Raw genomic sequence first — 22,370 nt, 5'->3', positions numbered from 1 at the left:
TCTTCTACCCACCAACAAGGAGCTGTATGTCTTCCCTGCTCCAAAATGTGCCCATAAAAACGTTGGGTCATTTGAACAAATGACACTTTCTCTGAGAATTGTCTTTCCTGTAAGTAAATGTCAGTCTCTGAGACACCTGATATATTTTCCTCCCTGACCACAAAGGGTCAGTTCACTTCCCTCTCAATTCCCTCCAAACCTTGTACAACACTTAATGGAGCGCAATTTGGCCCAAATCCATCAAAATTAAGCCAGCCACTGCACTTCCAGGAATTCATGCTACAGAGAGCCTTACATATGCCAAAAAATGTACCTAAGAGAGCAACTTATTTGTAATGTCGAGGGACTGGAAACTCCCTGAAGGCCCATCGACAGGAGAACACTTACATAAAATACGGTAAATGCCATAAAATAGAATCTTTAGTGGGCTTGAAAGAGGAGCACAAGGTGAAAACCTGAAAGATCCAAGGTCTATTGCGACAAGCAGCCTTTCACAGAACATATAGCGAGGAACCAGATACATAAAAATACACTTAGCTACGTAGATAGTTTCTTGTACATTCTTTACGTGTCTGTGGAAATACACATAAGCATTTGCTAACTTTGATTGCATTTGGGGGAGGGAATTGAACACTGGGAACCCTGTCACTCTTTGGGAAACCTCTCGAATACTGAACGGTGTTAATTTGTTACCTATTCAAAAAATATATAAAATTTAAGAGTAAGGTAACTTCCCAAGTCGTCTCTGTACGACTCTGTTTTTCAAAAGGAAAAAAAGAAAAGCAAAAATGAGCTCACTGTATTCTTTTTTCTAAGCAGCATGGAGCCCAACGCAGGGTTTGAACTCACAACCCTGAGATCAAGAATGAGGAACTAACTAACTCAGCCACCCAGGCACCCAGGGCTCCTTACATTCTTTATCCCTAATCTCACTAATGGCCCTTCTCACTTTTGCCTGCCCAAGGCTGACAGCAGGGACCAGACAGGGCTGGGGTTGGGAGGAGGGCAGGGCAGGGGGAAATTGAGGCAGGCAGCCTCACTGGCTCCCATGGCGACCTGAGGGCGAGACAGCGGACCCTCGGCTCCTCCGCCAAATGCCCACAGGAGTAGAGAAGTTCAGGAGGCAGAAACCTCAACCCTAGCATTTATTTCCCCTGCTGCTCAGGCCCTCTGTGTGGAAAGATCAAACAGGGCCTGCTGGGGTGGAGGGATGAAGGGAGGTAACAGAGCGCAGCCCGTGTGACCCCCTGCAGACCCTGAACTGTCACCAGGGGGGCTTTAGCCCTGCTGGTCTGCCTGCGTCTGCAAAACAGACCAGCGGGTCATCTGACAGCGGCCAGTCACTCCAGGGCTGCTGCGCTCGCCTCTCCTCCCGGTCTCAGCCCCTGGACAGGGACGGCCTGCAGATCTACCAGGCCCTAGATCGGGTCTCTGTGAGGCTGTCCCAGTCACCAAAGCCCAGTTAGCCACTCTTATTTGAGTCACCTAAATAACGTATTTATTCATTCAGTATGGAATTTGTGGGATTAGGTCTCTGTAGTTGCCAGGAATATGAAGTGAAAGTCAGAATTGGAATCTGTCCTGTGACTGAGAGAACTGAGCCAAGGGAGGGGTGTGCAGCCCCCCCCCCCCCCCCAGATCTCAAGGGCAAGCCCACTGCTGCTCCACGGGAGCTGACCACCTGGCCATGGAGGAGACGGACCAGGGACAGTGTGAAGCACTAGGCACCAACAGTGGGGGAGGAGGGGGGTCAGAGTGAGAAGCAGGAACCTACATGACCGTCTCCAGACTCTGCATGGTCCCCATCTGTTTCCAGATGGATCCTGTAGCATCACAAATTAAAGCTGAAACTTGATTTCTTTCTACCAGTTATTTTGTTCAGCAACTTAAAAAAAGAAACCAACAACAAAAAAACCCACCACACTCCTTTTTATGTCTAAAGGACAGAATGTTTAACTGCCATTTTAAACTAAAAAAAAGGGGGGGCTTATCTTAAGTTGCATATAAATGATCATTTCCCCCCGTATTCCTGGTCTTTCCACTTGCACGTGGACTAGACACACTGGGAACAGATGTGCAAACACAGAGCCTGGAATGGCCTACCCCAAAGCCACCTCCCAAACAGCCACCGGTTTCAGCCACAACACTCAGTTGATCATCATAACTTTGAAAAATGAGAAAGGAGATTCTGGGATCCCTGTATTAACTCACCAGGCAGTTCCCGACATGGTCTTCCCCAGATGGGACATGCTCCCTTCCACGAACCTGGCAACTGTGCCCCGTGGTGGGGACAACAGAGCTCATGCTCTCGCCCAGGGCACTGTCTGGGATGTTGGGTGGTCATTCCGTCCTCAGTCTACCTGGGTGGCCTTAAAAGTCAAGGGGGCACGGCATCTGTGGATCTGAAAGACACGATCATTTCTTATTATCCACCGTGATCCCTTTCTCAGGACCTCCTCAGGCCCCCAGCATCACCCTCAGAAGTCTTGGGGCTTGGGCTCATGTTGAAAACCTGAAAAGGCTGTGAGAAAGAGCACAAAGGCAGGGACTGTCCCACTGCCCACTCTGAGTGAGTCGACTGGACCTCTGAGAAAGGATGGGGTGGAATTGCTTTTCTGCTGGGAAGCTTTCGCATATTTGTTTCCATCTCCCAGAGCCTCTAAAACACAAGGGGGGAAGCGATCTGGGTTCTGGGTACGGCACAGACAACGGCCCCTTTGTCTCCTTCTCTGATTTTGAAGGGTTTCTGAAGCTACTGCTCGGCGTTACAGTTGAAACGGGAGGCCGGGCCGGTGGGGATGGGGTCCCAGGCAGTGGGGCAACACTCCGTTAACGACAGACTTCCCAGCACTTCCTTCCTTCCTGCGTGAATTCAGTTTCCACAAATTCCACTGGGGGTCGTAACCTTCCTTTGCTGACTCTCCGGCACCTTGCAATCCCCTCCGCAAGCCGGGGTCTGTCTGGAGGCCCGGCTCCCGCGGGTTATAAACAGTCTAGCTTCTCTCGGTCCCCGTCATTGGCCTTCCTTTTTCCTCAGGTTCAACCCCCACGCAAGTCCCAGGTCCGGTTAGCGGAGAGGGGCTGTCACCACTACGATTCACTTCTCAAGGCTGCTTGTAACGGGGGGGGGGGGGGGGGAGGGTGCCCGCCTGACACCGACCTCCTTCCTCTCCGAGCACCTCCGCCCGCGTGGGGACCCCACCTCTCCTCCCTGTGTCCCCTCACCGTCCACACGCAGTCGGTTGGAATGTGGGTCGGGACATCGTCAGCCCTGCCACGAGTGGAGCCAAACGGGAAAAAAGGGTATAAAGAGTATAAAGAGCCAATTTACTACGCTTCAAAGATGCCCAATATTCCCCTGTCTTCTATGTGCGCATAAAATGAAAAGCAGGCCCAGGTGGTGCACCTGTGCGCGGAGATGCAGCTCGGGCCCCGGCTCCCGCGCGCGAGGGTGGCGCCCGCGGCGAAGTGGGCGGAGCGCAGCGCCCGCGGCCCCGCCCCGCGCCCCCCCGCGGCCCCGCCCCGCGCCCGCCCGCGGCCCCCGCACATGGTTGTCGCGCCCCGGTCGCCGCGGGCCCCGCCCAGCTTCCCCGGCTGCTCCCCGGAGGTGGGATGGGGACCCCGCCGCCTGCTGGGGGAAAGCTCTGCATCTCTCGTGCCGTCCGCTTCTTGATTTAGGACCGGAGGAAACTGCATCCCTGCCGCCAATCGGCGCATCTCTCCCAGGATGCTCCTTAGTCTAAAAGGAGTTGTGGTTGTCACCTGCAGTGAACAAGCTTCTAGACAAAAACGCCTGCCTTCTCTGAGGCTCGAACTCAGGACCTTCAGATTATGAGACTGACGCGCTGCCCACTGCGCTAAGAAGGCGGTGGAAGCTGCCTCCTGGTTAGACTTTAAAGGAATCATCTGATTTCTGGAAACCAGGATGTACCCACTGAACAATTGTGCTTGACCTTTGGCCAGTATTTTCTCTCTTATTCCTTGTTGATCTGGATCGTCTTTCCCTCAGAGATATCGATTTATTTTTATTTTTATTTTTTTACTGTCAGCAGTCTCCTCTGTTGGAGTAACAGACTCAGTAAATAGTTGAATGAATATCTCCCCAACATGTCCATAGCCTATACCTACCAGTCAGTTTAAATCTACATTTCCACCTATGTCTCCTGAAATAGTCTCCTTGAAATATCACAAACTGATTTTATAACTCTCCATATTCTCTGCATTTCTATACAACCAAATATGCTTTTAAAGACTTCAGTTGTACAAAAAAGCCTGGCTGGTTCAGTGGGGAGGGTGTGTGGCTCCTAATTATGAGCTTGTGAGTTCAAGCCCCATGTTGGGGGGCAGATTGTACCTATTAAAAAACTTATACACATAATTTCATTTAGTCCAATTTAATTTTTTGCCATAAATCTATATATCATTATCCCCATTTTACTGATAAAACTGAGGCTCCACAGAATTAAACCCACAGCTACCCAGTGGTAAAGCCAGACCTTGGAAGCATTCTGATTCCAAAAAAGCATGCCTTCTCCACTCTAGATCATATTCTTTCCACCATTCTTCTCCACATCACCGCATTCATTCAAGTAAGCAAATATTTATACAATTATGGATTCTCTAGTCCATTCAACAAACATTAATTCACAACCTGCCATATGCTTGGCAACTGGGTTCAAAACTTCCCAAGGCAAGCTTGGCCCTTTGTCCCTCAAGTCTCCACAGATACTTTAGATCATCAGTTCTCAAAGTGTGGTGAACAGATCCATGGAGGTCCTGAGACACTTTCAAGGTATATGAGGCCAACAATATTTTCATAATAATATCAAGGCTTTATTTGTTATGAAAAAAGCTGATGGTGCAAAAACAGTAGGTAAAATTGCTGGTGCTTCCTATGGATCAAGACAGTTTATCAAGAGATCCCTGCCCTCATTGTGTCCATAGCAGTCACTCTGGGGGGTGGGGATTGGTTTACTTAATATCCTTGATGAAGCAGTAAAAAAAAAATTACTTTATTAGCTCTTACCCTTAAGTACACATCTTTTTAATAATCCATGTGAATAAATGGTAAGTGCAGAAAAAGCACTTCAGCTGTGTATAAGAATAAGAAGATTGTCTAAGAAAAGTGTTTGGGTGACTTTTGACTTGCAAACTGACCTAGATGTTTTGTTTTGTTTTCATGGATAACCATTCTTATTTGAAAGAATAAATAGTAGACAAAACTATGATATATTCTGACATTTTCTCAAAAATCAAAGAAATCAGTCTGTAAAAAATAATAATTCAAAGAAAAATAATTGAGAGAATTTGTTTGCAATGACGAATTATTCGCTTTCAGGTGAAAATTAGCAGTTAGGAAACTTCATGAACTTGCAGTTTCCTAATACTTAGAGACATTTCTGATGAGATTGGTGATGGTATTAATGCATGTTCTTTTCTGTTTGTTTAATATTATGTACTGAAATGTTTCAACATTTGGAAAAGCTGAATACCTCCACGGACCAATATGACCAACTTATTACCAAATCACACATGGGTAAAAGATCCATTCAAAGTTAGTGATAAGGCTTCAGATTTCACATTACAACCAATCCTAAAGAAGGTGCCACCTGTGAAGTTTGGTATAAAATCAGAGAAGAATGTCCACAATTACCTGAAAAAGCTATTAAAATACTCTTTCCTTTTCTAACAACATATCTGTATGAAGCCAAACTTTCTTCATATGCTTATGACATTTTGAATGAAGAAACAGATATAAAAATTTGTCTTCTACTAAGCAGTCATTAAGGAGAGTTAAAGAAAAAATATATATAGTTATTTTTTCATAAAATGTTACTTATGATAACACCTAATAGGTTGATTAACAAATTAACAAATACTTTCTTTTAAAGACTTTTTAAATTATTTCTTTTAAGTAATCTCTACACCCAACATGAGGCTTGAACTCTCAACCCCAGGATCAAGAGTCACATGCTCTACCAACTGAGCTAACCAGGAACCCCAACTAGTAAATACTTTTAAATTTGCAGTTTTGAATCTTAACATAGTAAATATTGATGGTTATTTCCACAAAGACCTTTGGGTTTCACAATAATATTTAAGAGTGCAAAGAGTCCTGGGGTGCCTGGCTGGCTCAGTTGGTAAAGTATGCAACTCTTGGTCTCTGGGTTGTAAGGGTGCAGAAATCACTTAAAAAAAAAAAAATGAGTTCTGACACCAGAAAGCTTGAGGATCACTATAGTAGATTACTGTATGTAAACTACTACAGTAGATTACTTCTACACAACCTCTCTTAAATCTCTCTTCCTTTTCATTCCATCATTCATTCTACTCATCATTATTGAGAACATGCTCAGTGCCAAGAGTTGTCCTGAGGTTGGGGATTCACAGAGAACAGAGCAATCCTTGACCTCAGGAGCTGACAGGGTAAACAAAGGCCCAGTTCCCATGCTCTCGAACTTCCTCATTCTCACAATTAAATATATCCTCTGAAATACTTCATTTTGATAACATAACCCTTCCGCTCTGTATTAGTCAGTTAGGGCCGCCTTAACAAAATACCACAGACGAGGTGCCTTAAACAACAGAAATTTTTCACACTGCCCTGGAGGCTGGATCAAACCTAAGTTCAAATCAAGGTGTCAGCAGGTTTGGTTTCTCCTCAGGCCTCTCTCCTTGACTTGTGGATGGCCACCTTCTGTGTCCTCACATGGTTTTTCCTTTGGGTGTGCACATGTCTGGTTTCTCTCTGTGTCCTAATCTCCTCTTCTTATAAGGACACCAGTCAGATAGGATTAGGGTCCACTCTAACGACCTCATTTTAATTTAATTCCCTCTTTAAAGGCCCTATCTCTACATACAGCCACATTCTGAGGTACCAAGGGTTGGGCTTTCAACATATGAGTTTTGGAGGAACACAATTCAGCCCATAACATGCTCAAATGTTTTACAAAATTTTTATCCCTAGATTTTCAGCTTTTGCTGTCTCTACTTCCCTTCATGAGTATTTTAAAGCCCCCTCAATTAAAAAAGTCATACACCTTTCCTCATAGAGGAATTCCAACTTCATGCCTGGTCCATGATTTCTCATCTTCATTCTTCAAGACCCATTCTTGATATTTTCATTCTTATATGATCTTGTCTTTTTTCCTCTGAACGCTGCGACTCTTGTCAGTAACCATCTTGTGCATTTTGTTATTACAGTGTTCAGTATGGATACACAGTATCTTTCATTACTACCCTCCAGTAGTCACCATACCTAGAAGGAAATTCAGCCACTCTGCGCAACAATCCAATACCTCACATATGCGTAGATTCATGATTTATATGGTCTAGAGAAATGACTGACTCTGAGTCCTGGTTCCGAAGGTAGTTGTAAACCTCAATTTGTTATCTTTTTGCTCACTCAGGTTCATGCCAAGTCTATGGGATCTAATGCAGAGCCCAGGAAAGGGAGGGAGGGGGGTAACGCTAAGCCTGCTCCAGTTTCTACCTGCCTGGTTGCTTAGGGAAAACTCCGTAGCATCCATGCCCATGTGGGTTCTGAGATGTTTTTCTCTTTCTCCATATTTGAGTGAATCTTTTTTTTCTCTCTTAATTTAGGGAAGTCCTTTCATTCCTTTCTCAAAGTCTAGTCCAATAGCCTTCTCTTACAAAACCTCTCCACGCTACATCCTCTGCAGACCCTTTCCAGTTCTTGTCTTAGACCTTGGTGGGGGGGGGTGGCAGTGAAAGGAAGCAGGGAAACCTTGGCCAAAACCACTCTCTACATTGCTGTGCAGCTCCGTGGGAGCTTGTATAGTTACCTCAGATGAGGGGGAAAAGCCCCACTTACTGGTATCTCAAAATACATAGCACAAATGCAGATAGGGAACTGCAGATAATAGGCCAGGAATTATCTGCTTTCTGCTCTGGTTTAAAACAGTTTTTACCTTGTAGCGTGTTAAAAACAGACAAGTGGGAGAACAAGATATTATTCCCAAGGTGCAAGAAGTCAGGACACATGCAACTTGTGGCTTATACCCAGAATGCTCTTGTTGTTGTAGTGGAGGGAGGTAGCTTCGACACAGTCATTTTCAGCTGACAGAGTTCTAACAGACGGCAGGGCAGTTTCCTGCTCTCTGAATCTCGGCAAAGACTGACAGGAAGCAGCCATTTTCCCATTGCCTCCCTTTCTGATGGTGACACCTGGCAGCCTCCCTGGAGGGCCTGTTTCATACAGAGGCTATGGTGGACGGCCCGGAGCCTGGCCCTCCAGCCCCTCCAACTATTTCATAATTGTGCATGCCCCTCTATTTAAACCATTTCTTAAAATTGCTAGGCTGGTTTCAATTATCTATAGCAGAACTCTGCCTGAGGCATTTCCCCAATCCAGAGGAAGCCTAGATAACAGGAAAAGACTTGGTTGACCCTGTGACTTGCTTCTTCTCCTTAAGAATGCACAAGGAGACTTTTGCCTTCCCAGCCACACCCCCCTAGTCTCCGTGTCAACAATACCTTCAGAACTACCTTGCATTAAACATGCAATTCCAGCGGTCTTTGATCTTAAAAACATCTCCCCACACACTTCTTAACGCCAAAAAACGTATTTATGAGAGGCTAAAACCTTACATTGGCACAATTAGTACTTAGAAATAGAACGTAAGGTACGCATTTGGTGAAGTACATATTTGGTTAAAGGCTATTTGTTTTGGTTTACGATTAGGCCATGGAAAGATAAGTGATTATCAATATTTGTTTTCTTTTGCAAGGTAACACTTTTGCCTATAGAAAAGGACATTAATGAATTATATGAAGTGCTATACATTATGTATATTAAAATGTCTTAATCCAGAAAAAAAATTTGTTTTCCTTGCCTTATGGGGTGAAAGGAGGTGTAAAAAAAGAGGTTTTCTTTTTTTATTGAGGTGGAGTTGACATATAGCATTATATTAGTTTCATACATAATACGACATAATGATTTGATATTTGTATATGTTGCCAAATGATCACAATAAATATAATTAACATCTGTATCCATACATAGTTACATTTTTTTCTTATGATGAGAACTTTATTTTCTATGATGAGGACATTTAAGATCTCCTCTCTTAGCAACTTTCAAATATAAAATACAGTGTTATTAACTATAGTCACCATGGTGTACATTACATCCCCATGATTTATTTATCTCATAACTGGAAGTTGGTACCTCTTGACCCCCTTCACCCATTTTGCCTACCCTCACCCCCATTAAAGAATGCTTTTAGGTTTTTTGCCATTTGTAAATAAAAATGATATAATGTTTACACCCATACTCAGAAATTGAAAATGTCAAGTGGTTTCCTTATGTTTTGAACATTGTTGTATCTACCGTATGCGTTTGGATTACCCACAAGGACACTGTCTCTCAGATCCGTGAGATGTCCTTTCTTAGTGGGATAAAGTCATAATAATAACAAAACTAATTAAGGGACAGTCATATAACTGTATCAATTAGCCCTCTCCAAACTCTGTGATATAAATGTGACCATCTGCTGGGATATCCTGGGATATAATAATATAGACCATATATTTAGGTCTTCCGTTATCATTTTATTTCCACTCACTGGGACACAGTCTCAACCCCAAAATTAAAATGTTGAGCTCCCTGTAACACTCTAAAATTCATACTTGAGGGTGCATGGGTGGCTCAGTGGTTAAGCGGCTACCTTCGGCCCAGGTCATGATACCAGGGTCCTGGAATCGAGCCCTGCATTGGGCTCCCTGCTCAGCGGGAAGCCTGCTTCTCCCTCTCCCCCTCCCCCTGCTTGTGTTCCCTCTCTCGCTGTGTCTGTCTCTGTCAAATAAATAAATAAATAAAATCTTAAAAAAAAAAAAAAATAAATAAATAAAATTCATACTTGACATAAAGATCAAAGTTCTCCCTTCACCCATTGGAGCTGCTGAGCGAAGGCTACTTGGGTAGTTGCCGGGGAAAATGTTTCCTCTCTCTTTCCTTCTGCTTCTCTTTCCCTGAGTTACCTTCATTTCTCCACTTGGTCCGTTTAAGCTGGCTTTAAGCTGATCCCATGCCAGTGCTCCCTCTCTCCTGTTCCCCACACGGGTTGTGGGAACCGTGCATGCCTGGTTTCCCTGAGGAGCTCTGAACTACTGGCTAATCTTGATAAAGAATCAGCTTCAGGGACACCTGGGTGGCTCAGTCGGTTAAGCGTCTGCCTTCAGCTCAGGTCATGATCCCAGGGTCCTGGGATCGAGTCCCGCATCTGGCTCTCTGCTCCGCGGGGAGCCTGCTTCTCCCTCTGCCTCTGTCTCTCATGAATAAATAAATAAAATCTTTAAAAAAAAAAAAAAAAAAGAATCAGCTTCAGGCAGTCAAGCTGCCCATCTGTTGCCTTAATATTACCCACGGCCTTGTCCACTGTGTCCCCCGTATTTTGTGCCATTGACCGGCCTTATTGACATCTCTTTTTGTGAAGATTTAGTAAAAGGGAAGAGACACCCCGATCTGAATTCTTGTGTGTGGGGAATGTACAGAGATAATAACACACCAACAGCTCACTCCAAAATCCTTTTCCTAAATTCTATTCCAATTGCCTTTGCTCTGTACCTCAGAGATGCTCTCCTCATCCTGCTCAAGATCTGACACCACTGGCTGGCTTCTGCCTCCTGCAGACACCTTCCTCATGCTAATTAGGCTTTAACACCTCAGGCGGACCTGCGCTCTTCTTCTCACTAGGGCTCCAGCACCATGCTTTGGGCCTTGTTCCTGAGTGGATGCCTTCTGCATTGTGCTTGGGTTACACAACCAGCCAGAGGCTGTTAGTCTTTGTACTTGTCCTCCTCGTCCTGCCTGGGCTCCTACACGCCATGCCCCCTCCCAACGTGGATACGTTCTAGGGAAACTCCAGGGCGCCACAGCTCCCCAGACCTAATTTGGTCCGACATGCCTAAATGATGGTACTACTATATTCCTCAGGAAGGAAAAGAAAAGTGAAATAGAATGGGAGAGAAAAGGAAGGCAAAAGAAGAGGGAGATGAATAGGATGAGGAAATTTCTTTTTAATTGAAGCATATTTGACATACTATTAGTTTTAGGTATATACAACATATTGTATATGTTTAGTTGAAGCATAGTTGACATATTATATTAGTTCCAGGTATACAACATAGTGATTTGACAATTCTATCCATTATGAAATGCTCACCACGACAGGTGTAGTTACCACCTACCAAATTTAAACAGACGTTTTAGCTATAGCATTTTTGTGCATGACCTTTACTGATAAAGTTTTCTTCTACTCTTCACTTGCTACACATTTTTTAAAGAATGATATTGTATTTTAACAGCTTATCTGTATCTCTATCTCTTAGTATGGTCATATATTTTTTCTCTTATTAAGGAAGTGATATTAATTAGTTTTATAGTATAAAACTATAGTTTCATAGCATAATATAAAACTAACCTTATAAATCTAGAATAAATCCAACTTAATAATAAGGATGTATTTTATTACTGGCCTTTTATATTTTCTTCAGTTTTATTTAATATTTGCGTTCAAATTCAGGTGTGAGAGTGGAATCTTATTTTCCTTCTCACATAGTCTTTGTTAGGTTTGGGGTATCAAAATTACTGCTAGTGTTCACAAAATTAGTTGAGATTTTTTTTTTCCCATTTGTTTTTCTGGAAGTTTTTATAAGATCAGAAATATCTTTATAAATATTTGATAAATTTATATCTCAGATCTTCTGGGTCAGGTATTTTTTTGTGGAAGATTTCAAATCATGGGTTCTTTTGTTAATGCTTATGGAAAGAATTAAATTTTCTACTAAAAACATTTAGTAGTGCTCGCTTCGGCAGCACATATAATAAAAACATTTAGTAAATGACATTTTTCAAGAAATGTAAGTTTTGAAGTTTATTAGCACTAGATTTTCCTCATCTTGTCCTCACTGTTTAGTCATGGGAACATCTGTGGTTGTGTCTCTTTTTAAGTATATTTTTCACTGCTCATTATTCCTGTTTAATCTTGCCAAATGTTTGTCTGTTTCATTGATCTCTTCTTTTGGCATTGTTGCCCTTCCCCCTTGTATTTTTGTTTTAATATTTTGTTACTTTATTTTTTTTTATTTTTTTATTTTTTAAAGATTTTATTTATTTATTTGACGGAGAAAGACACAGCGAGAGAAGGAACACAAGTAAGGGGAGTGAGAGAGGGAGAAGCAGGCTTCCCGCTGAGCAGGGAGCCCGATGCGGGGCTCGATCCCAGGACCCTGGGACCACGACCTGAGCCGAAGGCAGACGCTTAACGACTGAGCCACCCAGGCGACCCATATTTTGTTACTTTATCTTTTTATCTGAAAGAGAAGTAACAGCTGATACCACAATATCACAAAGGATTATAAGAGACTACTATGAAAAATTATATACCAGCAAATTAGACAACCTAGAAGAAATGTATAATTCCTAAAAACATACAGTCTTTCAAAACCAAATGAGGAAGAGATAGAAAATCTAACCAGACTAATTACTAGTAATGAAATTGAATTGGTAATCAAAGAACTCCCAAGAAACAAAAGTCCAGGACTAGGTGGTTTCACAGATGAATTCTACCAAACATTTAAAGGAGAGTTAATACCAATTGTTCTCAAAGTACTCCAAAAAATACACAAAGGAATGCTTCCAAATACATTCTATGAGGCCAGACAGCATCACCATGATCCCAAAATCAGACAAAGACAATAAAAAAACCCTGCAAGCCAATATCTCTGATGGACATAGATGCAAAAATCTTCAAGAAAACATTAGCAAACTGCACTTAACAATACATTAAAAGGGGGGCACCTGGGTGGCTCAGTCAGTGTCTGCCTTCAGCTCAGGTCATGATCCCAGGGTCCTGGGATTGAACCCCGTGGCAGACTCCCTTCTCCCTTTCCCTGTGCCCCTTCCGACCTCTCATGCTCTCTCTCGCTATCTCTCTCAAATAGATACATAAAATCTTTTAAAAACACCCAAACATTAAAAGGTTCATTTAACACGATCAGGTGGGATTTATTCTGGGGAGGCAAGGATGGTTCAGTACTCACAAATCAAGCAACATGATATAACACATTAACAAAACAAAGGATAAAAATCATATGATCATCTTAATAGATGCAGAAAAAGCATTTGACAAAATTCAACTTCTGTTCATGATAAAAACTCAATAAAGTAGGGTTTAGAGGGAACATGCCTCAACATAATAATGACCATATGTGAAAAACCCATGGCTAACATCCTACACAATGGTGAAAAATTGGGAGCTTTCCCCAAAGACCAGAAATAAGACAAGGATGTTCACTCTCACCACTTTTACTTAACATAGTCCTGGAAGTCCTAGCCATAGCAATCAAACAAGAAAAAAAAAAAAAAAAGCATCCAAACTGGTAAGGAAGAAGTTAAGCTGTCACTATTTGCAGATGACATACTATACATAGAAAACCTAAAGACTCTACCAGAAAACTACTATAAATAATAAATGAATTCAGTAAAGTTGCAGGATTCAAAATTAATAAATGGAAATCAGTTGCATTTATATACACTTAATAAGAAGTAGCAGAAAGAGAAATTAAGAAAACAATTCTATTTATAATTGCACTCAAAAGAATAAAATACCAGGAATAAACTTAACTGAAAAGGAGAAAGACCTGTACTCTGAAAACTATAAAACATTGATGAGACAAATTGAGGACAACACAAACAAATGGAAAGATATTCCATGCTCATGGATTGGAAGAATTAATATTGTTAAAATGTCCGTACTATCCAAAGCAATCTACAGATTCAGTGCAATCCCTGTCAAAAAAACCAACAGTATTTCCTGCAAAACTAGAACAAATAATCCTAAAATATGTATGGAACCACAAAAGACCCCAATTATCCAAAGCAATCTTGAGAGAGAAGAACAAAGCTGAAGACATCACATTCCCAGATTTCAAGATACACTACAAAGCTGTAGTAATCAGGGGCACCTGGGTGGCTCAGATGGTTAAGCGTCTGCCTTCGGCTCAGGTCATGATCCCAGGATGCTGGGATCGAGCCCCACATCCGGCCAGGACCCCACGTCTGGCCAGGACCCCACGTCCGGCTCCTGGCTTGGCGGGGAGCCTGCTTCTCCCTCTCCCTCTCCCTCTCCCTCTGCCTCTCCCCCTGTTCATGCACTCTCTCTTTCTCTCTGTATCTCTGTGTCTCAAATAAATAAAAAAAAAAAATCTTTAAAAAAAGCTGTAGTAATCAAAACAGCATGGTACTGGCACAAAAATAGACACAGATCAATGGAACAGAAGAGAGAGCCAAGAAATAAACCCAAACTTATATGGTCAGTTAATCTATGACAAAGGAGACAAGGATATAGAATGGGGAAAAGAGAGTCTCTTCAATAAATGATGTTAGGAGAACTGAGCAGCTATATGCAAAAGAATGAAACTGAACCATACACAAAAATAAATTCTAGTTGAATTAAAGCCCTAAATGTGAGACATAAAACTATAAAAATCTTAGAAGAAAACATACATACATACATACACTATAAAAATCCTAGAAGAAAACATACATACATACAAAGAAAATAGTAATTTCTTTGACATTGGACTGAGCAACATTTTTCTAGATATGTCTCCTCTGACAAGGGAAACAGAAGCAAAATTAAACTATTGGGAATACACCAAGGCAAAAAGCATTTGCACAGTGAAGGAAACCATCAACAAAATGAAAAGTCAACCTACTAAATGAGAGAAGATATTGGTAAATGATATATCCAATAATGGGTCAATATCCAAAAATATATAAAGAACTTATATAACTCAACACCAAAAAAAAATAATGATACTCCAATTTAAAAATGGGCAGAGGAACTGAAAAGACAGTTGTCCAAAGAAGACATTCAGATGGCCAACAGGCACATGAAAAGATGCTCAATGTTACTAATCATCAAGGAAATAGAAATCAAAACCACAATGAAATACCACTTCACACTTGTCACAATGGCCAGACTCAAAAAGACAAGAAATAAGGAGTGTTAGGGAGGATTGGAGAAAAAGGAACAATTGTGCATTGTTGGTAGGAATGTAAACTGGTGTAGGCACTATGGAAAACAGTATGGAGGTTCTCAAACAACTAAAAACAGAAGTACCGTATGATCCAGTAATTCCACTACTGGGTATTTACCCAAAGAAAACAAAAACACTAATTGGAGAAGATATATGTTCCCTTATGTTTACTGCAATATTTACAATAGCAAAGATATGGAAACAACGCATGTGTCCATCAAGAGGTGAATGGATAAAGATGTGGTAATAGATACACATACAGATATCGATACAGGTATAGATACAGGAACATCACTTAGTCTTAAAAAAAAATGAGACTTTGCCATTTGTGACAACATGAATGGACCTAGATGGTATTATGTTAAGTGAAATATGTCAGATAGAAAAAGACAAATACCATATGATTTCACTTATATGTGGAAACTAAAAAACAAAAGAACAAACACGAAAGAAGAAACAGATCCATAAATACAAAAACCAAACAAACTTGTGGTTGACAGAGAGGAGAAGGTAGAGGGATGAGCAAAATGGGTGAAAGGGAGAGGGAGGTACAGGCTTCCAGTCATGGAATGAATAAGTCACAGGACGAAAGGTACAGACAACATAGGGAATCTAGTCAATAATATTGTAATGGTGTTATATGGTGATAGATGGTACCTACACTGGGGTGAACATAGCCTAACATACGGAGTTACTTAATCACTATGTTGTACACCTGAAGCTAATGCAATATTTTGTGTCAACTATACTTCAATTGAAATTTTTTAATTAATTAACAATTAAAATAGGCAAAGGATTCAAATAGAAATTTCTCTAAAGAAGATGTACAAATGGCCAATAAGTACATGGAAAGATGTTCATCATTAATCATCAGGGAAATGCAAACCAAAACTGCAATGAGATATCACTTCTTACCTGCTAGGATGGCTATAATTAAAAAGAAAAGGAAAGTAAATGTTGGCAAGGATGTGGAGAAATTGTGACCCTCATACAATGCCAGTGGGAATGTAAAATGTAAATTGCTGTGTAAAACAGGTGACTTCCTCAAAAAGCTAAACAGAATTACCATATCATCTAGCAATTCTACCCTAGGTATATACCCAAGGTAACTGAAAACAGAGATCTACACAGATACTTGCACACCAATGTTCATTGTAGCATTGTTCACAAAAGCCAAAAGGTAGAAATGACACAAATGTCCATCAACAGATGAATGGATAAACCAAATGTGTGTGTGTGTGTGTGTGTGTATATATACACAATGGAATAGTATTCTGTCATAAAACGGAAGTTTTCACACACGCTAAAACATGGATGAACTTTGAAAACATTATACTAAGTGAAATAAGCCAGACATCAAAGTATAAATATTATATGAATCCACTTACATAAAATATCTAGAAGAGGCAAATTCATAGAGACAACGTGGATTTGAGGATATGAGGAGTTGGGGGAAAACAGGTATGAATTGGTTGAGTTTCTATTTGGGTGGTAGATAAAGACTTGGAAATAGTAGTGATGGTTGGAGAACACTGTAAATGTAATTTAATGTTTTTAAATTGTACACTTAAAAGTGGTTACAAATGGCATGCCTTACACTATATACATTTTACCACAATACAATTTTTTAAAAAGAAAAAGAAATTTGATTTTTTAATAACATCCCCCAACAAACCAAAATCAGTCAACATTGGAAAAACAGGAATTCTGAAGTGGCAAATGGCAGACTCCAAATCATTGCCTGGAAATTACTTAAAACCAGCTGCTTGTACAAAATCCACTTGAAATAAGGGGAAGGCAGGACAGGGTGGTGGTCTGAGGTGTTTTTCTCCCAACCCCACTGATCCAGCTGTATCCTAAACTTGGGCTCATGTCTCCTTTACAGTCTGCTTTCTGAAATCTCTGCGTTGTATAGGCATTCAGCCAGGGGTGGCAAAATCACAGGGGTCCCTAGGCTTAGAAACGTCATGTAGGTGTACATGGCATTGTGTAAGAGGTCCCACTTGCTCATCTGAGCTGAGAACGAATCTCTTTAAACCACCTTCTTGTCTAAATCTGAACCTAACTCCACGGGAGGAATGGACAGGATTTTGACAAAATGACGCATGAACTAGGAGACACACTCCTAGGGCACAGAAGGTAAAGCACAGGGAGGCTGGCAGATGCAACTCAAAGACTCAGGTGCTCTCACTACACAGTGGTGGAATCTCATAAGGGTTCAGTCTATTCCAGGAATATGCTTTAGGCTCAGACTTCCTAGGGTTTACCCTCCTCAGGTTGTGTTCATCCCCTCAAGGCTAGTCCTCCAGGTATATCTGGTTGAGGTTGAACTGAAAGAAAGGAATCCTGGGAAACAGAAGGAGAAAGAGAAAAATCAAAAAGCCACCGACATATGAAGACATCATGAAGTGAAAACAAAAAGAGAAACGGATTTCAATAAGCAGTCTCAAATTGTCAGTCTTTGTTTGGTGTTCACTGGGTTCAGAACAGTTTGGAGCCAAAAGAAACCGTAGGCATGGTTCATGCTCTTCAGAGAACTATCATTTTAATGAGCACCTATTTCGTACCTAGCCACTGTGCTGGTCTCTGCCCAAATTACCACATTGCATCCTTCCCAGGGAGGGAGGTGTTGCATTCTGAACTTGTAACATCAAGATGGAAAGACAAACTGGAGAGTTGCAAAACAGAAAATACAGAGAGCTGGAGAGAAAACACAGAAGGACAGTCAGGTGGTATGCAGGAGAAGGATAATTGATGTCTCCATATGGGTAGCCAGATAGACTCCACCAATGAGAGAAAAGGTAAATTAAGAAGTGACATGGCATAAAAGCCTTCCCTTGACTAAGATAAAAATCTGGCTGGGTTCACAGGTGTGCGGACAATCACCAGAACTCAGGAACAAGATGAAGTATAAAGTGAGGACACTCAGGTGACTTGAGGTCTGACTCCATGAAAGTCTTCATCAGCAGTGTGTGCTTCAGGATCCCAAGAATCACAACGTATCCTCCATGTGGACATAAGAGAAGTGCATCTCTCTGGAGTCTACCCTTGGTGAGAGCTTAGATGTGAGCAGGAAAAACCTCACCCTTTAGCTCTCCCCTGATCCCAACTATTTCCTTTAAATGTCCTATGAAGTTTGACTTTGATCTTGATTATGTCCTGTCCCTAAGATCATCCGTGTTAGTGCATGTCCTAAGGGTAAAATAGGCCTGCTTCTTTAGTATGTAAGTTGCTTTGAGGAACGATTTAAAAAAAAAAAAAGACTGCATAGTATCTAAGGAGGATTCAAAACCCTTTCAAATGGAATTCCAATGTGTCTATAAAACGAATCCTTCAAAAAATCTCATTGATCACTTTCCTCTACAACTCATCAATTCTCCACACTTTAAATTGCCAAGCGCGACTCATACCCTCCGTCCTGCTGACTTGCTTGCTTAATCATGCTTGTCCAACCAATGTAAATCTATCATCTATCTATTTGAAGTCACTTCCCATCCAAATTCACCCTTCCACCTAAATGTGGCCTACACACTAAACTTCCACTGACCCCAATCCCGCCCCTCTCCCCCACATGTCCAATGCCTTATCCTCCTATCTACCATTAGCCCAAACTCACATTTCTCCTTTCCCAAATCACCACACCCTTATTCTTTCCAAATATTTGACCCCAGCTACAGAGATAAATCACTCTCTCCTATGATCAGATCTCATTATCTTAAAATACTCACAGGATCTAACTCTCTCATGTGATACCTCTTCACCTTTCCAAATAGAGGCATCCTAGGAAGGTGTGGAACTTTCCGCCCCATCTTATCATGAATCCTGCTACTTGTAAATGAATTCCTCTCACACAATCCATCTCTCCTTCCACACAAAGCCTACTTCTACAGGATGCCCAGTTCAATTTGAATTTCTGATAAACAATGAATCATTTTTTAGTATAGGTAGCCCCATGTAAAAAAGCTTAAACATACATTATTTATCTAAAATTCTAATATAATGGGGCCCCCTGTATTTTTTTTCTTTCTAAATCTGGCAACCCTAGATACCACACACTCTCCTTGGGACCAATATGGCATCTCATTTTCTAGTGTCTCATCTCAGAAAAAGGTCTCAGACTGATAAAATGTGCCTGTCCAGGGTTGAAGGTCAAATTTCTAACCGTTCAACCCTACTCACAATGGTTGTCCCTTACCCTTCATTTCAATCCCCACACCAAGATGCTCTTCAAAACTAAAGCAACCAGATGGGGATCCCTTACCCAAAGTGAATTCCCAGATGGCAAAAACAGGTGGGAAAAAGAGGAAAAAGAGGAAAAGTCTGGAAGGATGCTACCAAAATGAGCCATAAGAAGGAGAGTTCAACAGCAAAGACAACAAAATATCAGCCACACATATTCTGAGGAGGAAGTGGGAATTACAGCTTGGGACAGGGGTCAATTCTTTTCACCTCCAAACTCACATGCTATCCCCTCCTCCACCTGCCCATACTCACACACTGTCAAGAGAGGAGGAGCAGAGCTGAGAGAGAACTCAGTGAGGGACAGGTGAGCTCAGGGACAGTTTGCTGGAGGACTCAGAGAAGATGAAGAAGGTAGAGAGAATTGAGGAGTTTGGGTTCTGCGATGAGAGGAGTTCAGTAAGGGTGAGATCAGTCTGAGCCTCTTGGCCTGTTGGCACTTACCTGGAGGTAAGTCTACCTGGAGGCCTGCATTTCTTAGAGTCTTCCTACTACCACAGTATAAGGACTGGGTCAGGTACACCCACCTCATAGGACACCTAGCCTACAATAAATTAACCACTCCCTACAGTGGTCACAGGGTCCTGCTTACCCTTTGCACCATGAGAAAGTCAAAGATCACCTTCAAAACAGATGTCCCAGACACTGCTGAATGTCAGCTTGTCAAGGAACATGACAGGTACCCAGTCTAAGGAGATGTACGTCTATTTCAGCAAGAGGGTGGTCATGAAGTTGAAGGCCAAGACAGAAACTTGACCTGCTTCCTTGAGTTCTTCTTGGGAGAGACGCATGTTCTGGTAAAGATGGAATGGAGCCACTTATGGCATAGGAGGAGATATGCTCAGGAATATCCCTCTGCCAGTTCTCCCTCCAGACTTGAGCTGGCTCCTCCACTTGAGCTCTTTTGAAAGGAGACTTCGGATATGGCCAAATCTCAGGTTGCTTTCCGTCAGATTGCCCAAAGGAAGTTCTGCCCTCCCCATATAATCCACTCACTCCCCATGTACTGGACCCTGCACACTACCAGCTTTATTTCTTGTTACTTCCTTAAACTGATTCTCTCTTTGTTTTGTTTTGTTTTAACCTCTTACCCCTCTTACTCAGTGGATATCACTGTTTCTTCCTCCTCCCTTGCTGCAAGGGAATTAATTCTTATTCCGCTGTCCATTTACTTAATTACTTGGGGTTCTATTCCTATGGAAGAAGACAAATACATATATTACATGTCAGGGGTTGGGCATTCTACAAACAAGAGTCATGCTGAAAATAAAAAGAGACCACTTGATTTAATCCAGTATTTCCTACATTTACTTGACAAAACAACCATTTATGTGACCCCCCCCTTTCCCACCCCCGTCCCCATGTAATACCCATGTTCATCTTCTTCTATGGGAATAGAATTTGCAGTAGGTGTGGCTATGTGACTAAGGCCTGGCCAACGAGATGCAGGTGGCCTGCAGGCCTGTGGCTTCTGGGAGACTTCCTCTAATAAGAGTTGGCACGCACCCTTTGCCTTTTCTTGAATCCTCCTCCATCTTTCTGTCTGAAACCTGAATATGATGATTAGAAATCTACCCACCAGAGAAGGGATGATGGACTATGAACGGGAAGGAACCCGGGCCCCTGAAGACTTTGTGGAACAAAGCCATCACCACAACCACAGACTGCCTGCCTACCTCCTTTTGTAAAGTTTCCTCCGATCCTCCCAAGCAGAAACACCCACTTCCTCCAATGTTCTTACTGCGCTTCACACAGATCTTTCCTCTAATACATATCTTATCAAATTAAACTTGTCTCTTATGCACAGGGATTTACTGAATCAAAGCCCATTCTGATTGACAGGCAGTGGATATGTATTGAGGAAGAACCCAAGCCTAACTTTTTGTTGAGTGGAAAAGAAAGTCACAAGTGATTGGTGTTACCTGCCTTGAATATGGCAAGGAGACTGGTAATTTGCCCCACAGAGTTGCCACCTCTGAACTCGGCGTATATCTATTTCATTTTTTTCATTTTTTTATTTTTTAGATTTTATTAATTTATTTGACAGAGAGAGACAGCGAGAGAGGGAACACAAGCAGGGGGAGCAGAGGGAGAAGCAGGCTTCCTGCTGAGCAGGGAGCCCGATGCGGGGCTCGATCCCAGGACCCTGGGATCATGACCTGAGCCGAAGGCAGACACTTAAACAACTGAGCCACCCAGGCGTCCCTCATTTTTTTTTTAAAGATTTTTATTTATTTATTTGACAGAGAGAGAGGGAGAGAGCATACAAGCAGGGGGAGTGACAGGCAGAGGGAGAAGCAGACTCCCTGCTGAGCAGGGAGCCCAACATGGGGCTCGATCCCAGGACCCTGGGATCATGACCTGAGCCAAAGGCAGATGCTTAACCTACTGAGCCACCCAGGCGCCCTATTTCTTTTAACTATGATTTCTAAAGGGTGAGGAACCAATCTTTTCTTACTTTCCATTTCCAGTGCCCAACTAGATTATAGGGTAGAATGCAAATTGCATGACTTTTAAAGATAAAATGAGACTCCTAATTTAATGCTGCCAGCGAGGAGCAGCGGGGCCGCCAAGCCACACGGGCAGAAGCAGCCGGGGCCTCCGGGGCCTGCACACCGGCCACAAACAGGACTCCACGGGCCAGCCAGGGGAAGGTTGGGGGGTGGGGGCTGGGAACAGGAACAAGCAGCTGCAGAGGCAGCGGTCACTGGACCCAGGAGGTGGCCCCACACAGCTGCTCCCTTCCCCTGGAGACCAGTGGGAGACTTTGCAGGAGGGGTCAGGGTGCCACTGGGCTGCTGAACACCATGGAACACCAGGGCCCGGGGAGCCACGCAGGAGGTGCCCACTGCGGGGTAGGACACTTGGATGTTTGGGCCTCGGCCGACTTGCACCTCTCTGGCTGCAACTGCAGTATCTGAAAGAAGCCACAGAACAGACACTTCCTTGCTCAGGCTTTGGAAGCCTGAAGGGAGCCAAGAGCGTAAGCACACACACATTCAAAGCACACAGAGCCTAGCACACCTGTCCGGCCAAATGGACAGACCTGTCAGAATCTCTAAAAG

At 42.5% G+C, this 22,370-nt stretch overlaps 1 non-coding gene across 1 annotated transcript; it reads right to left on the bottom strand.

The window, feature by feature from the left end:
- Positions 1-3,794: 3,794 nt before the first annotated feature.
- On the bottom strand, positions 3,795-3,867 carry TRNAM-CAU (transfer RNA methionine (anticodon CAU)). Its single transcript has one exon. It is a non-coding gene; the product is annotated as a tRNA-Met (tRNA).
- Between the last annotated feature and the right edge of the window lie 18,503 nt (positions 3,868-22,370).

This window comes from Halichoerus grypus, chromosome 9, assembly GCF_964656455.1.
Source record: "Halichoerus grypus chromosome 9, mHalGry1.hap1.1, whole genome shotgun sequence".
Taxonomy (NCBI): domain Eukaryota; kingdom Metazoa; phylum Chordata; class Mammalia; order Carnivora; family Phocidae; genus Halichoerus; species Halichoerus grypus.
The sequence above is the reverse complement of the archived record's forward strand: the minus strand, read 5'-3'. Positions and strand labels throughout refer to the sequence as shown.